This window comes from Mesoplodon bidens (genome assembly GCF_964165515.1).
Source record: "Mesoplodon bidens genome assembly, chromosome: 10".
Classification (NCBI taxonomy): Eukaryota; Metazoa; Chordata; class Mammalia; order Artiodactyla; family Ziphiidae; genus Mesoplodon; species Mesoplodon bidens.
This window is the reverse complement of record NC_138172.1, coordinates 91,391,967-91,403,385: the sequence shown is the minus strand read 5'-3', so window position 1 is coordinate 91,403,385 and position 11,419 is coordinate 91,391,967. Positions and strand designations below refer to the sequence as shown.

Below are 11,419 nucleotides of genomic sequence, written 5' to 3'. Positions count from 1 at the left end.
GGAGCACAGGCCGTGGACACGCAGGCCCAGCAGCCATGGCTCACAGGCCTGGCCGCCCCGCGGCATGTGGGATCTTCCCAGACCGGGGCACAAACCCGTGTCCCCTGCATCGGCAGGCGGACTCTCAACCACTGCGCCACCAGGGAAGCCCGACACAGGTCTTTTGATCCCACTCCTTTCTGAAGCCCTTCTTGGATATGTCATTACATATGTGAAAGGAAGCTGATGTTTAAAACTTGAGGAGTCATATGTGACTTTTTAAGATGAAAGGTGTTTGGATTCTGAGAAAGGAAGTTATATCCTTGGCAGCTTTGTTCCTTACTGGGTTGGAATGTGTCACCTTACAAAAGAGGCATGTTAAAATGTATGAATTCCCCCATCTGATTTCAAGGTTGATATTTCATCACACATTTAAGGTCCCTTCCCTTTCTCTTAATACTAGTAGTAGTGAATGTGCTTTGTTATAATGCCGGAGAGAGCTTGGAGTTGCAGGTATCAAAAGAGGCTGAGGTTGCCTCAGCTGTTGTAGGTGGAGAGCACCTTGTTCCATGCTGATTGAACTTGGCCTAGGGGACATGCCGAAGAGTAGGGTCACCATGGGATCAACCTGGGAGGCCAGCTGCAAGATACACACATTGCTTTTCCCAAAAGTTTTTATAAACAGAATCAAGCTTTTGATGTCCCTGTATTCCTTCTCATATAAAACTTATCATATAAGCTTATCTTTATCATATAGCACTGTTAATTTCATAATGAATATTTGCTTTCCTTTTTCGGTAGATAGTCTCAAGCTTGTTAGCAACTATGATCACCCCCTTTCTGTGTCCACTTATATTTGAAGAGAGACTGGCATAGTGAAATATATTTATATGTTTTATTTAGTAATCTAATGACTACTTAATGATATCTATTAAAAGTTGAGACTCTGACTGGACCTTGGAGTACAGAGAAGAGGGAGACAGAAATATGGGTGAACTGAGGTTTCTGCCTACATATGATAGACAAGATGCAGCTGTATATAAATAACTCTAATACAACACAAATGTGAAAAGTTCCATAAGGAAGGAGTGGACAGTAGGGAGAAAGAATTTGTTACTAGAGGAAATCAGGGAAGGCTGAAAAGAACTTGAAGCTCAGAGAAGTTACCAGACATTGGTCCAGGATTACATAGCCAGCTGCTGTCTGAGATAGAAGAGGCTCAGCTCTCTCAAGGCAGGGCTCCTAGCTTTCTGCACGATGCCAAGTCTGAAGGAAGATCTGAGGACGAAGGCAGAGGACACGAGCTCTCAGTTTTGCATGTAGGACAGCACATTTCTCCCAGTGGAGACTCAGCCAGTTGTGAACACATTTAGGGTTCCTTCAGAAAAAAGATGGTCCCACAGCCCAACTACCAACACAACCTGAAGCTTTGACTTCTGTTTTTATTTTTTCTCCTGCAAGAGTAAGTCCAATTATCCTCATTGCTTTGGGTGTCAGAAAAAAAAAAAAAAAGAGTTCCATGGGTTAGCAGGAGTGCTTATAAGATATAAAGATAAATGATGACTACCAGAAAAAAAGTTTTTGAGAGGATGAAGAGACAGAATTTACTATAGATTGAAATGGGTAAGTGGTGTCCAATTGCCATTTTATTCTTTTACAGTAAAATACATAATAGAGAATGCTAGATTTCCTTTTTAGAACTTGGTAAAAATTATAGCAGATGAACATTAGGCAAAATCAAAGGGGAATTTTGCTCACATATGGAAGTTTATAAGGAATCTGGTTGAGTCTGGTTCCAGTATTTGCTGAAGTTTGTGGTTGTGTCAACAAAGATGGGTAAAGTAAGCATATTTTAGACCCTAAAGAGAGCAGCCTCATAGTCTGGAATAGAGAGTAGCTTTCAAATGGTTTAAAATGGGTTTGCTTTTCTTTCCTTCCAGCTGTGCCTAGTGCTGGGGAAGATAAACTGGCATGTTCTTTGTTACATAGCAACATACCCACCCAGGAGAGTGAGGCACATTAGATTTTCAAAATCTTAAGTCCTTTCAATCAGTTGATAGTGGAGTTGGGGAAAATAAACTGGGAGAAGCTGCATAACCATTCAGTATGGCACTCTAACACCTGAAACATTTTAGCCACCGTCTTCAAAATAGAGCTGACCGTCTCATTGGTAAAACTGGCCAAATGACATGGAGCAGCAGTTCAAACACCCTTCCTGGCATATGCTTCTGCATCTTTTGACCTGTCTTGACTGCTGCTATTTCTCTCATACTCCAGTGGCTATAATTTGAATCATGTGGAGAAGGACTTTAATATCCAGGTGAATTTCTTAGTTTTACTTTTGTACCTCCTTGGTTTTACTTACTCTCTATTCTGATCAGAATTGTCTTTATTTTATGTATTTGATTAGCCTCCTGAGCACCTATGGCCAAACGACCCTTTGGTAACCCAGTACTCCTTTGCTGTACCTCTATTTTCTCCTTGATGTAAATTCAATTTTCTAAAGACTGGTGGAAAATTTGATCTTCTGTTTGTAAAATGCTCTGTAAATTTTGTGCTTAATAACTATTGTAATATAAAGTTTTTATAATCCCAAATCTAATACTGTATTTTTCTTGAAATGTTTTACATTTGTTTTCTTTCTTCACTTCTATGGCTTAAATTAGGGGAATTTTGTGAAGACATTAATTTTCCAAATCCACTTCTGGTCCTAAAAGAACAAAGCCTACATTTTGAAGACAAAGGATTTTTAAATAGCCTTAATATTAGGAAAACATTAACAAAAACGTTAACATAACATATTGTTTAAAGCTTCTTCTAAGTGTTCGCCTAAATCTCCTCTGTGAGACAGGGACTCTGACTGGTGTATCTCAGTCCACAGTGTCTACACAGAGCCTGGTGTGTGACAGGTATTCAGAAATAATTGTTATATGTTGCTAAAAAATATATTTTCCTGAGGTATCACTTCACACCGGTCAGAATGGCCATCATTAAGAAGTCTACGAATAACAAATGCTGGAGAGAGTGTGGAGAAAAGGGAACCCTCCTGCACTGTTGGTGGGAATGTAAATTGGTGCAGCCACTATGGAAAACAGTATGGAGGTTCCTCAAAAAACTAAAAACAGAGTTGCCCTATGATCCAGCAATCCCATTCCTGGGCATATACCTGGAGAAAACTATAATTTGAAAAGATATACATGCACCCCAGTGTTCATAGCAGCACTATTTACAATAGTCAAGACATGGAAATAACCTAAATGTCCATCAGCAGATAAATGGATAATGAAGATGTGGTATATATACAATGGAATACTACTCAGCCATAAAAAAGAATGAAATAATGCCATTTGCAGCAACATGGATGGACCTAGAGATTATCCTACTAAGTGAAGTAAGTCAGAAAGAGAAAGACAAATACCATATGATATCACTTATATGTGGAATCTAAAATATGCCACAAATGAATTTATTTACAAGATAGGAACAGGGCTTCCCTGGTGGCGCAGTGGTTGAGAGTCCGCCTGCCGATGCTGGGGACATGGGTTTGTGTCCCAGTCTGGGAAGATCCCACATGCTGTGGAGTGGCTGGGCCCGTGAGCCATGGCTGCTGAGCCTGCATGTCCGGAGCCTGTGCTCAGCAACGGGAGAGGCCACAACAGTGAGAGGCCCGCGTACCGCAAAAAAAAAAAAAAAAAAAAAAATCTTGAGGGTTATTCTGGGCTGGTTTTGTTCCTTCATCCTCTACAGAAGCCAGATAATTCAGGGTGCTCAGCTCTATGTAGAAAAACCAAAATTAGATTAAGACTTTAATTTTAGACCTATAATACCAAGGTGACTTAAAACACAGCTTTATATCCTAATGTTGGGAATGAGAAGATAATAACTGTTGCTTATGTAATATTAATTTTACAACACTCCTCATTTTTCAAATTTTCAAAAAAATTTCCCATATGTATTCTGTAGGACATTAGCGTTCTTATGAGATCACAAAAGATACTCTAAAAAAAAGGTCTTTGAAGTCAAGAGAGTTTGGGTTAAATGTGGTTAACCAGGTTTCTTTAGTAAAATATTAAAGCCTACTTACTTTACTGGCAGCTTCTCAGAGCTGCTAATAAGCTTGTGCGCGTGCTCACTCTCTCAGGGCATCTAGTTGCGGAACACTCAGCAACATCTCCTGTTCTGCAGGTCATGGTTTGGAAAATGTTGTCATGTGATATTAGGTACAAATTCCAGGGAAGGTGAAAGAAGAGAAAGTTAAAATTTCCATTCTGCTAAGGGAGGTGGAAAAGTCAAGTGAGACTGATTACATTCCCCACCTTATACTACTGTAGAATCCTCCCATGTGAAATTAGGTCTCTGGTAGCAATTCTCTATGCATAGAGACAGTATCTACCTGCCCTCAGGTAAAGGGAACAGAGTTCCCTTGAGCCCATGTGGTGCACAGTGGACAAACCTAGTGAATCTCTTTCCTGGTCCTTGGGGCTCTGGGGAGTCTGCAGGAAGGATGTTCTTCACAGGCAAGTGTCAGGCCAAAGGTTTTAGAAGTGTGGAGCTTGTAGTGGGCTGGATGGTGGTCTTCCTCCCCAACAAGAGCCATGTCTATACTGAACCTTTGAAGGTGGCCTTATTTGGAAATAGGATGTTTGCAGGTGTAATTAAATTAAAGATCTTGAGATGAGATCATCTTGGGTTATTTGGGTGGGCACTACATCCAACGATAAGCATCCTTATAAGAGAAAAGGCAGAGGGAGGCTTGAGATGGAAAACCACGTGAAGATGGAGGCAGAGATTGGAATTATGTTTCTATAAACCAAGGAACTCCTGAAGCCTTCAGAAGCTGGAAGAGGCAAGAAGGCTCTTCCCCTAGAGGCTTTGGTGGGAGTGCGGTCCTGCTGACACCTTGACTTTGATCCTTTTGCCTGCAGAACTGTGAGAGAATAAATTCCTGTTGTTTGAAGCCACCAAGTTTGTGGTGATTTGTTGTGGCAGTCCTAGGAAACAAATACAGGGCTCTAGGTAAGCAAAGATGGAAACTGACAGAGAGGTGGACAAGGCTAGAAAATGAAGACTGATAAATTCAGATGTCGAGGGTCATCTCATTCCAGAGGGTCTTCTGGAAAGTATAGATTACAAAAATCTTTCCAAGCTTTCACATGGTAAATAAGGGTCACACTGGCATAAACAGCAAGCTCATGGCCAGGTACTGGGGGGGGACTGAAAGAAAGATGTGTGTGGATTGTTTGGAGAGCAAGGTCACCACAGGAAGTGGGGAAGGATGTTCTACTGCCTGGCAAAGAGTTAGAAGGGGGTACCTCTGGGAGAATAATAAAAGATGGCTTGGCAGAAAAAAAAATATTTCCCTTGCCTTGGAGAAATCAGTGGTATTAGTGGTCTTGTGAATGGGTTTCAGAGTGAGGTCAGCCCATAGCTAGCAGGGTCCTTGACTACTGCTGGGATCCACATCTTTCAGGATGCAGGAGAGCATACAGTGCAGGACACTGTAGTGTGAGTTTCAGGAAAATGTGCCCTAAATAAAAGACTTTCCACATATTCAGCTGTTGCAAATGAAGCAGGAACAAATTATTAACAAAGCAAAAATAAACTTGTTACTGTTTCTGCCTTCTAGGGGAATGGCATGATACGTTATTCCCAAGGGAATGATTCTGTTGCTTTGGAAAAAGCCCTGATAGGCTTTCTGACTGAGAAAAACAAGACTTCTGGAGCATATGGAGGAGTAGTCTAGATCGAGGGGGCTGTGAATGGAGAGGGAAGAGGGCTGTGTGAGGAGGACAGAGGCGGGGCAGGAGCTCCCAGGAACGCGGAGGGAGGTGGTGGGTGGCCTGTGAAGGAATATGGCTTCTGAACATTTCTTGTAGTTCAGAATGGGCCGTACACGATGTCTACCGTTGTCTGGTGCTGAGAGGAAGTTGTTTCCTGCTCTGTGCTGCTCTCTGTTACCCTCTCACCACCAGTAAAATTCTACTGTGTGCAAGTCTTGTGTTAGGGATGCTTTAGGAAATGTAGCAAAACCATGGTGTCCAGTGTGTGTGGTGGGCAAGTGGAGATGGAGCAGCAGGTGGTGGCAGGTTGTGGAGCGACTAATTCAGCAGAGGCACATCCTGAGGGAGGCTCTAGGCTTCCTGCCATGTATGGCTTGGGAGTTTTGTCTAGTTATTAAAAGGAGGATTTATCCCAGAAGAATGGGGTGGGGATCATTCCGACTGGAAGTATCTGGGCACCTGAGTAAAATCAGATATGCTCCGGAGTCAGTGGGTGGGTAGGGTTTGGGTGTACTTACCTGATTGAGGGGAATTTATCAGCTTATTGTGTACAAACCACTGAATTATTTTATGTTGTTAAACTCAATTAACTCTCTGCTGAAACATCTGCCCTCTATATTCAGAATATTACTAAAAGGCTGTGTATGCATAAGGGTATGTTTGGAGGGGGAGAGTGGATATTAAAGATTGGGGAAAGTGGAAGAAAACTATGCCAATTAGATAATGCCAAAAAGCCATTGACTGGTGGTGCATTGAACAAGGAGCAGAGGGAAGTGGGGAAGGCACTCTGACAAAAGGTGTCGGTGGGACCCGTTGTGGATGATTGCAGAAAAAGCAGAACGTTGTAATCTGGGAATATCCCATTGAACAGTGATACGTGAAATCATTTTGAGAATGGAGAAATGGTTGGTTTGAATCTACTTGGTAAAAACTAATGAAAGTGGGAACTGACGCTAAATGTGTTCCTCCTGCCAGATTATGCTTACTCTTGTTAGATATATAAAGGTTTTAAATATTCAGTGGTGGGTAGGAGTATCATATCATTCAAGATTAAGATTCCATTTCACCCAAGACTGTCAGATTTCTGTTAGTGTAAGTTAATAGGACATAAAATATTATTACTTTAGAGATTATAAAGACCTGCTGAACAAGGGCTAATTTGGGGAGAAAATCCCCTATTGGTATTGGGGACCCTTTACTTTCCTATGATGTCTTCTCACGTGATTAGATGTACTGAATATGTCTTGTTTCCAAGTCCTTCTGAGAAAGAGGATGAGATCACTCACTCCCAACTGGTCATTTCACTCTGTGGATGGGAGAATCAGTGCTAATTGATACTTTTTATATTTAATTACACTTATTTTTTTCTGTCTGGCTGCCCTGAAACCAAGAAGAGGAAAACAGTGTTCTACACGCAAATCTTCTAACATAAACACTTCTTAACCTCATTTGCTGCAGAATTGGTTCAAATAAAGAACCCTTAAGATAAAAGCTGTTCAAAATGGTTTCTTATCTGTATTTGATCCTGTCTCTTGAGTCCCTCTTTCTGGAACATATCCTTGTGATTTCTGTGATGGGAATTTTCTCAGTCTCTTCTTGCCTAACATTTAACTCTTTTGTATTCACTAGTATTATAATCATTTTCCAGTCCTTTTGTTAGTTTGCTTAAATTAATTCCATAACTGTAGGTCCTTCTCTCTTCCTTTGAACCATCACCTATAGGGGCTCTGGTCACAGTGCTGTTCCCAATGGCTTTGATGGCATCGCCCCTCCTTCAAAACCCTGGTACTTTCCACTTCCTTCTGGATAAAGTTTCAACTTGGTCCCAAATGACTGTTCCCTATTTTCTACTATTCCCCGTACCTGTCAAGCTGCCTTTTTTTTTTTTTTTTTTTTTTGCGGCACGCGGGCCCCCCACTGCTGCGGCCTCTCCCGTTATGGAGCACAGGCTCCGGACGCGCAGGCTCAGCAGCCATGGCTCACAGGCCCAGCCGCTCCGCGGCATGTGGGATCTTCCAGGACCGGGGCACGAACCCGTGTCCCCTGCATCAGCAGGCGGACTCTCAACTACTGCACTACCAGGGAAGCCCTGTCAAGCTGTCTTATTTGCTCTCTCCCCAGTGTCCTGTGTTTTCCCCATCTGGAACATCCAACTCCTCCTCCTTATCTCTCTGAATCCTGTCCATCATTCAAGAAGCAGAGCCCATCTCTCCTGCTCTGGAATGCCTTCTCTGATGGCTTCATTCAAATGAGATCTTTCCCTCCTTTAACATCCTATGAATTTATTGTCAGTTGCATTGATTTGGCAATCTAGGGAGTCAACCTAGGGGATCGAAAGGATAGAAAGTAGGGTTTGGACAAAAAAAAAAAGAAAAAAAAAAAGGATTCCAGTATGAACTTTTCTTCTTGAAGTTAATGGTGGTTCAGATAAATTTGCTAATCTCCACTGGCTTCCATTTTCTTTATACCTAAGATGGAGACAGACTATTCTGAATCTTCCTGATTGTCATGGGGATTAACAAATGTAATATATGTAAAAGTCCTTGTAATCTGTAAAGTCCTATACAGGTATAAGTTATCATTTCTGCTGTTAGAGATCTCTGTTATTGATTGACTCTATCAAAACTCTCTGTTGTTATTTAGCCCTCCTGTATCTATAGTTAATCAGTATAACTCACTTCACCAGCCAAGGTATCAATACAAATATAAAGACATCACATGTTATTTTTCTCATTCATTGCTTGATCTACTCCCTACCCCATACCTACTGTTATTAGCAGGAAATCTGTTAACTCCCTCTTGGCATTTCCCGACAGCCCCCTTCTCTAATTTTTTAAAGATCGAGGGGTTTACTCCATCCAAAATGGATAAATCTTGTTTCTAAATGAGAGGCAGAGAGAAAGGACTGAAAATTCCAGTTTGTCCACTTCTTCTAATTTTTTAATTCTCTAATTTTTTAAGGATCGAGGGGTTTACTCCATCCAAAATGGACAAATCTTGTTTCTAAATGAAAGGCAGAGAGAAAGGACTGAAAACTCCAGTTTGTCCACTGTTGAACATTGGTTTTGTCCAGCCTGGTGGACACTTCTGCATTCAGAAAACAATCTTCTTGCAGGTCCCGATGCCTAGATAGGAGGGAGGGTACTAGAACTGGGACATTTCTGCCCAACACAGGTGCTTCTAATAGGCAGCCTTGCATCAGGTACCCCATTGGCTTGGCTGAGGCTCCCTCAGAACATGATCCTACTTGCTTCCTTCTCTCCCTTCACAAGTGACAGTCTGATCCGAAGACTCTCCTAACCTTCTCTTGTTCCTTTCCCCTTTAGTCTTGAGGAGAATTCCCCCCAAGAAATCTCTTGTATATCTAATCCTATCTTGATATATGTTTGTAGGAAGATCCAAAATGACACTGAAGGGTTTCCAGCCTCCCCCATACGTACTAGAACTCTTAGACCCTTGTTTTGACCTTATGCTCCTTCTTCCCTGGCGAGCTCCACTTTGGGACTTCCCTTTCTTGCCAGTGGACCTTGGGTAAAAGCCTTTCTGGTTCTTCCTGATAGATGTCCTAATTGTGGATTTCAGGGAGTTTGAAGTGAGTTTTCCCTCCTCAGAAGACTCATAGTTTCTGCAAATTTTCTCACCCTATCCATAGAGCTCAGTAGTCAAGGGGAGAGACATCTTCTGTGTCTGCTTGTGATACCTATGTCCTGTTATATCCTTTTCTCAGACCACGGGGGTGCCTGTTATCCTTAGGCACCTTGAATTTACCCTTCAAAATTCAAGGCAGGGGGCTTCCCTGGTGGCACAGTGGTTGAGAGCCCGCCTGCCGATGCAGGGGACACGGGTTCGTGCCCCGGTCCTGGAAGATCCCACATGCCGCGGAGCGGCTGGGCCCGTGAGCCATGGCTGCTGAGCCTGCGCGTCCAGAGCCTGTGCTCTGCAACGGGAGAGGCCACAACAGTGAGAGGCCCGTGTACTGCAGAAAAGAAAAGAAAAGGAAAAAAAAAAATTCAAGGCAGAAGCAGTTTAAGTTGTTTTTTAGGTTATTTTTTTCTAAAAACTTTTTTTTTTTTTTTTTTTTTTTTTGCTCCAGGTCACTTGCTATTTCCACCCCTGGACTTAATAGAGGCTTACATGACTTTAGGTATCCCTTCAGTGCATACCCTTTTCATACATTTTGTCTTACTTCACTATATTGTAAGCTTCATGAAAGCTGCTTCTTGTGTTTCAAATTGCTCATCTGTGAAAATGAGGGCTAGATTAATTATTTTAAAGAATCCTTTCAGTTGTGTGATTTCTATGGAATATATAATATTAGAAATGGGCTAGAAAATGATTTTCTTCCTTTAAATATTGTGTCCATTATGTTTGGTAATCTACCTTTTATTTATACATAACATTTTTCACTTTACTCGCATGCATTACATAATTTGATCCTCAAATCCACCTTGTAAAGTGTCAATAAATACTAGCTGCCTTTTACAGGTTAGAACTTGAGACTTGTTGAAGTTAAATGACAAGTCTCTAAGTTCCTGGAGCAGTCACTGGGTCTGGAGCCCTTTGGCCTACTAATCCCCTAATTAAGATGCCGCATGATATTTTCTTTTCACTCCCTGCCCTGCGACTACTAACTCATCCTTCATGAAGCACCTTTATGTTTCTCTTATTCTCAGCCATCTACACTTTGGGGCAGAGGGTTAGAGAAGATACCACAGATTCAAATGCCTAAAAAGGCCAGGCAGGATAACAGACTGGGAAGGGGTGGGGAAGGCGAGGACTGCCAAACTGAAGAGCACACATCCTGTCTGAGAGGGGTAATCCCTGTTCAGCCTTGGCGCTTTGTTTCCATCCAGGAATACTGGCCTCGGGTTGCTCAACTTTCAGTTTTTCAAGCACAGCTGGAAATATATATTTTAATGGGAAATCTGCATTTTGAGATGCTCAAAATAAATGAAAAAAAAATTAAAACCCTGTGAAGCCAAAACACATCTATAGGTGCTGTTTGGTCCCACAGATCCTCTGATTTGGAGGTATGAGCCATGTTTAACTAGCTGTGTTAACCTTCTCCTCCCATAACACCCGCCCCCCAAATCCTATGAAGTGATTTGGTGAATTTTGCTACTTTTATTAAAAGTTTGGTATAAATAACATAAATAAGAATAGCAACCAATTGTTGGATGTCTGCTGTGTTCCAGGGAGTATGCTAGGTGCTTGACACACCTCGTCACAAATTCTCTTAGCAACCTTATGAGAGATCTATTATTAACCTATTTTATAGATTAGGGAGCTGAGGCCCAGAGCTGACCTAATTTGCTAAGACCACACAGTAAGTAGTGGAACCAGGATCAAACCCAGGTTTCTGGCCTCAAAGTGTGTTCTTGCTCTTTATTTATTATACGATATTACCAGCATCCTCAGAGAAGAGAGAGAAAGGGTGAAATGAAAAATGTGGCGTTTTCCCTCTTATGAAACAAGTCAAAAGTGGTCTCTTTATATGGAGAACTCAGGCAAGCATAATCTTTTTTTTTTTTTTTTGAGTGTAAGAGGTATGCTTTTCTTTGTGAATGTGGGTAGGAAGGGAAGAGAAAAGGGAGATTGCTCACAGTAGGAAGAGATCCTCCTTTCTTTTAAAAACTCTAAACCAGAAATAAACTCCCAAC

General features: G+C 41.7%; 1 protein-coding gene across 5 annotated transcripts in view; it reads left to right on the top strand.

The window, feature by feature from the left end:
• The window catches only part of RNF144B (ring finger protein 144B), a 599,530-nt gene that overhangs the window by 147,504 nt on the left and 440,607 nt on the right, over positions 1-11,419 (top strand). The window contains exon 13 of one of the 5 annotated variants that reach the window (XM_081247024.1): positions 159-2,486. The exons of the other annotated variants lie outside the window; for them this stretch is intronic. The gene's annotated coding sequence lies outside the window, so the exon portion shown is untranslated. Of the gene's footprint in view, positions 1-158; positions 2,487-11,419 lie in introns of those variants that run through there. 5 annotated transcript variants of the gene reach the window in all.